This window comes from Homalodisca vitripennis, chromosome 7 (assembly GCF_021130785.1).
Source record: "Homalodisca vitripennis isolate AUS2020 chromosome 7, UT_GWSS_2.1, whole genome shotgun sequence".
In the NCBI taxonomy this organism is placed as follows: Eukaryota; Metazoa; Arthropoda; class Insecta; order Hemiptera; family Cicadellidae; genus Homalodisca; species Homalodisca vitripennis.
The window spans coordinates 58,090,968-58,096,892 of NC_060213.1; the positions used below are offsets into that span (position 1 = coordinate 58,090,968).

A 5,925-nucleotide genomic window follows, 5' to 3' on the forward strand; every position below is an offset into this window, starting at 1 on the left:
ACCCCTTACGTACGACCCTGAAACCCAGTTTTCAATGTCAAAAGAAAAACCATTCACCGCCATGTGCTAAACTGAGTTGTGTGGTTTGGTGACACCAAGGTACTATGATTATGTGCCACTATTTATCAAAGTCTTAAACATCCTCAGCGTCATAAAACCAACCTCAGTGTCTAAACTCCGTGTAATTAAATTAGAGTACCATTAAAACCAGTCTATTTCGTCCTTAGGGTGGTTTTATTTTCGGCATGCAATAGCCTAATAGCTTTTACAATTTTTCAGACCGTTTCCAAGTATTTAACTTACCATACCAAATTTCACACTCAAATTTAATATCAAAAAGCCAGAGGGTCACTAACGACATACAGGTGGAGAGATACCTGTGTTAAAATTTCCATAAACCAATTTCAGTTTCACTTAAATATTTAACTGTTTTGTTACAGTTTTGTGTATCATTTCTGTCATGTGTAGAGACTTCTGTGTATATTGTGTATACAGGGTGTTCGGAAAATGTATGATTTCAAATTATAAATACCATACAAATATAGGTCAAGGAAGTGTTGTGTCGTTTAGCCGCTAGCTGTAATTTTTTATTTTTTTATATCATCTTCAGACCAGTATAGCTAAAGAAACCAAACGTTGTACACAGGTGCACAAATCAGAGGAAAACTAAAAAAAACAATATTTGGGATTTGCTTTGATATAATGGCGCCAATTTAAAATATTTAAACTCAAATATACCAACAACCAAGATACCAACTATTTTGCATTTTGTATTAATTCCTACGGTTATGATTTTTACTTAAATCCATTTACGCAAAAGTGAGCACGGCCACTTTAAAGTAATACAAGCCGGGAGCAACCAACAGTATTGTCATCTGAGAAGCATCAGCTGTTTTATCATGTTTGTTGCTCTCGGCTAGTGCAAGCGTATATTTAAAGTAGTCGTGCTCGCTTATGCAATAACGGATTTTTATCGAAAAATTACCGTTGGAATTGTAATGAAAATTTCGAAAAAATTTTGTATCGTGTACTTTTTTGTAAACTTATGTTATGTGTGTGTTCTGAATCAGCACAGGGTCATAGATATAACGAGGTACACTTAGTCAGTAACCATTCAATTGTGTTGCCTAATTATTAATACTGAATAATGATGTTTAGTGAAACTCCGCGTCATAAATTATAATTCTGTTACTTATTTTTGTACGAGGTTATTACTATCACGGTTGTTCATCATTATTCAACTTTTCCGTGTTTAAGTTAAACCGTATTTGACTTTGACAATTTTACAATTTTAACTTCTGTAGATGGTAATTTAACGTGCAGGACACAATTACATTTCAGATCTGTACTCCTGATACTACGATAAATACTGAACTGCAGGAAGAACAGCTGGAAACAACCAGGGCACTCAATGACGCCGGTAGCTGGGAAACCGGTTTCTCCACAAGATCATGGCCACTTACACATTTAATCAAGAATCGCAAACATAAATAGACACATTGGCAAATATGGAAGGAAATTGACGTGCCAAAGGCTCCAAGAACGCCAAGATTGAGAGAGACACTCCCACACATGTATGTATGTATGTATGTAACTTAGCGCTCTGCAGCAGCTGAGGGCCGTGGTCACTTTGACGAGATGGGACTGTCTGATTGATGTTCCTGACCAGGATAAACTGGTGAGTTTTATAACGTCTGATTATAATTTCTCTTAGTCTGGCCTTGAACTTTGCCCATGTCCATTCATACAGAGCTGGATTATTCACCACCATTGAGAAATGAATGAAACATCCCTTTGTTAAAGATGCGGAGTTAGGACTATCAAGCCCTCTCTACCACTCAACCTCATATTGTATACAGTAAATTTACAATAATTTGATACAATTTCGGTAAATTATTGAATTATAATTTAAATATAAAAATAACGACATTTCTATACCTATACAAAATTTAATGAGCTAGTAAAAATATTTACATATTAAAATTAATTCATAACTTAAAATACAAAAGAAAAGTTTGTATATAGTTTCAATAAACATTGAATCACAGAAGTACTTGTTCCTTCGCGACTCGAACCCGTATCTCTCACTTGCCGGGTGAATGTGTTACCATTATACCTTGTGGTCCTTACTCTTTACGATTCAATTATTTTGTATTTGGCCGTATCTGTCACATATGCGTTTAAATAAAACCAAACCAACATATGATCGAAACACCAAAATGCCTGTACAGTAAAACGACATTCACTTCGGTTGTATAAATTCAAAAATGCTCAATTATAACCATAAATACAACTTCTCGTTACAAATGAAGACATCAATAGCTAAAGGAGCTAAGAGCCAAAATGTAAATTGTTGGTAATTAAAAAAAAACACTGCAACTTTCTTAAATAAAGTAATTTTATTTTACCAAAAGTATTTTTTTACAAGTTTGAAGTAAAGTACACATCTTTGCAAAACTCTTGTTACCATTAAATAAAAAGTTTCAATTTTATTTTTTATTTTTTATTTTTCATTTTTTACTTAGATTGTTTAATTTGTTTATTTTTAACAATTTATCGAACAAGCTGACGAAAAAAGTGTTTGTTTTTCTCATCTAGATACGGTATCATTTTGGAAAGGTCAGTTTTCTTGCTTTGAGTTAGTTCAAACGCCATCATCAAGTTTTCTTAGACAAAAGGATGCAATGTCTTCTATTTTGGACCCCAGCCTTCAAAACGTTGACTTCATTCCCACGTTTGCAACTCACCGAAGTTGTTTCTTGTAGTACACAGTACCTTGCTTTCTGTTGGTAAACTTCATGCTACTTATCTTAGAAATTTTCAATGCCTTTGTGTCGAGATATTCTGATGAGGGCACTATCAAAATCGAAAAAATCATTCTCTCTTTCATGTCCAAAAACTTTGAATGGCTTTGCTGATCTAGATGACAAAATAACTTCTTTTACATCTTCCACAACTTGCATCTTGCACACCTTAGCCCTTTTCTCGATTATAGCAAAGTCTCTGTCTGCAGATGAAAAAACTGTGACCCACTACAAGGTAGTTATGTTGAATTGTATCAAAGAAACCTGAGTTTGTCAGCATCATGTAAAGGAAAACAAGCATGCGATTTTTTAACTGCCCCCCACAGTTATCACTCCAAACAGTCAAATGTTTTTTGTTGGAATCCAAAGTACCAGAATTGATCGCTTCTAGCAGACATGACGCCATCTGGTTTCCACCTCTCCCGGATATGCCCTCGTGCCACAAGCACATGATACCATCTCCAGTATTGGATACGTGAATTACCAAAGTTGAAGCACGAAAGCTGCCTCGAATAATACATTTCACTGTGGGTTAGTTTTGGCAATGGAAATACTTTTTTGCAAAATCCATTACGACATTGACTTTCGTGCTACTAGGCAAAGCACTATCCATACAGCATCTTTTTTCATTGCTTCAAATGCACTTTCAGCTTGTAAATGATGCAGTTATTTTAAAATCTCTTTTTTGCTTTATTTGCTTCCACAGCATCAAGAGATTTGGACTGAATGTTGAACAAGTCGCATGTTTTACAAGTATCTACTCGTGGGGAACCTGAAAGAGAGATTAAAATCTTTCCTAAAGACTTTGCGACTTTGCGATAAAACTCAATTTTAATTTGAGAGTTCAGGAAATTTGATCAAGAAAGCTTTGTACATCTTAGGTACATTTAAATCACTGCTCAAATACTCCTTATTGGACTTTTTCCGCCCATAGTGGCTCTCATCTCTTGGAAAACTGTTTACATGAGCTCTAACAATTTTACGGTCTTGGAAAGTGTATTTGTAGGTCTTCAAACCTCCTCGATTATCTTTGAAAGTAGTTTCACCTGCTTTTTTTCTTTTTTACTATATTCTCAAGCCTCTTGCTTGATTGAATACCAAATATGTTCATAAAAGTCTGTTTTACATACCTTATGGAAATCCTCCTTCACCGTTCGGCACTGTGTAACTTACAGTAACTTGTCTCCTACTCTGTCCAGCTTCTTCATACGTCTTAAAATCTTCGTCTACCAATATGTAAAACATCAACAAGGCCGAATAAATAATTTCCTTGGGCGTTTCCATCGAGCTGACTGAACTCTTGGTGGAGCTTTATCTTCATGTGAGAAATATCCCGGCATGATAACTTGCATTTGCATATTGTCTGGAACAAACAATAATCATTAGGCTTAATAATAATATGAAAAGTAATTTATGTGGGTTACACGCTTTTATATGAGATAGAGGAAGTACGATTAAGCACTATAAAGCAACGTTAGAAGTCATAGGATTAGGCTATAACATGTTAGGCTTGAAGTAAAGTGAGGTTAGATTTAAGGTTATTGTATTTTTAAACATATAAGTTTTAAGTTATAGTTAAAAGTTATACATTATGCTTTAATAATATGTAAGCCTAAAAAGCTTCAATAATAATATCCATAATATAGTTTAAATTTTTATAAACTAACCTCATTGGTCGGTGGCAGTCTTCCAGGCTTCAATTTCTTCTTCTGAGTTACGTATGGTTCTCCTCTTAATCTCGCTTTCCTCATCCTTTCTCTAAAAGGAGCTGTTTTATGTTCAATCTCAAAAGCAGCTGAATCATTAGGATCAACATTCATCTTATTAAACTACAATAAGAACATCTGAGATGTAAACAAGCTCTACAATGCAACAGTGATGTCGAAATACACCACCTCAGCTGATTGGTTCTTAGCTCCTTTAGCGCGCCCAAAGCCATGGTTCTTACTGCGCATCCAGTTTGCGCACGTTGTTTCCCCTGTTTATAATGGCGTTGGACCTTAGCTCTTTTAGCCATGCATGGGCATCCGTTCATACATCCCTTAGGTATCAATAACTCGAAAATGATAATTTTGGCTCTTAGCTCCTTTAGCTATTGATGTCTTCAAATGTCCTTTAATATTTTGGCTTTTGCCGTTCCAAAAAGGATTAACAAAAAATAATAAAATAGTACATCGAAAAAGAATTACCAAACATTAAAATAAAAATAAAATAATTTTTACGTCAATTTTGTTTGTTTGATATATTATTTTATTATTTTCTGTTAATCCTTTTTGGGAACAGCAAAGCCAAAATATTGAAGGACATTTGGAACGAGAAGTCTTATTAATGTTTATTATATAAATACTTAAACATTTTTGGTTGGATGGAAACGTAGAAATTCAATCATAATGGAGAAGGCAAGCAATAGGCCTTACAATATCTCAGTATAGCACCTCATCGAACGTTGACAAAGATTCCCGCTGGAGGCGCCACTGTACTGGTGCTGCAGGCGATCTACCTTACCGACGCATTCAAACGAAACTAATTTTCATTATGATATTGTATTATAATACAACACGAATAAGTTTAGAATGTACCTCAACCACGAAATATTAGAATTTTCAAGAGGTACAAAGTTGTAAATTGAATTTATCGTAACATCAAAGTTAGAAGTTCTCAGTGGCGCGTTGTATTGTAACGCCCAGGTTATATACTCGGCAGCACCTGACGTCACCTCGTGTTGTATGAAAGGAGAGACGTTTAGCACTCCCCTTGACAAGGATGGAACACATATACTGGTTAAGGCACTGCTGTAATACAGCACTTAACCACATTTTTTTTTGGTTCCGCTAGGATAGTTTTATCCAGCACATCGAGGCTTGAATTATATTTATTTATACACTTAACTGTTATTTTTTTCTAAATGATTCTAACTAATACTGTACCGTAATTTACCACCATTACTTAAAGGTGATTTCTTCTTTGTACAGAAATGAAGTTTAGGGAAAATTTTAAGTTTACAGGTCAGATCTATCTTTAAATATCTTGCGTATACGCTACTTATGTCGCTGTGTACTTATGATTTTACTACGTTACAATGTGGGATGATTTTACTTTGTATAAAATGTATTTATTATGC

The 5,925-nt window shown here is 34.7% G+C and overlaps 1 non-coding gene across 1 annotated transcript; it reads left to right on the forward strand.

Moving 5' to 3' along the window:
* The first annotated feature begins 5,523 nt into the window (after positions 1–5,523).
* Positions 5,524–5,626, forward strand: LOC124367031. The gene has a single exon (XR_006922851.1). It is a non-coding gene; the product is annotated as a U6atac minor spliceosomal RNA (small nuclear RNA).
* Positions 5,627–5,925: the final 299 nt, after the last annotated feature.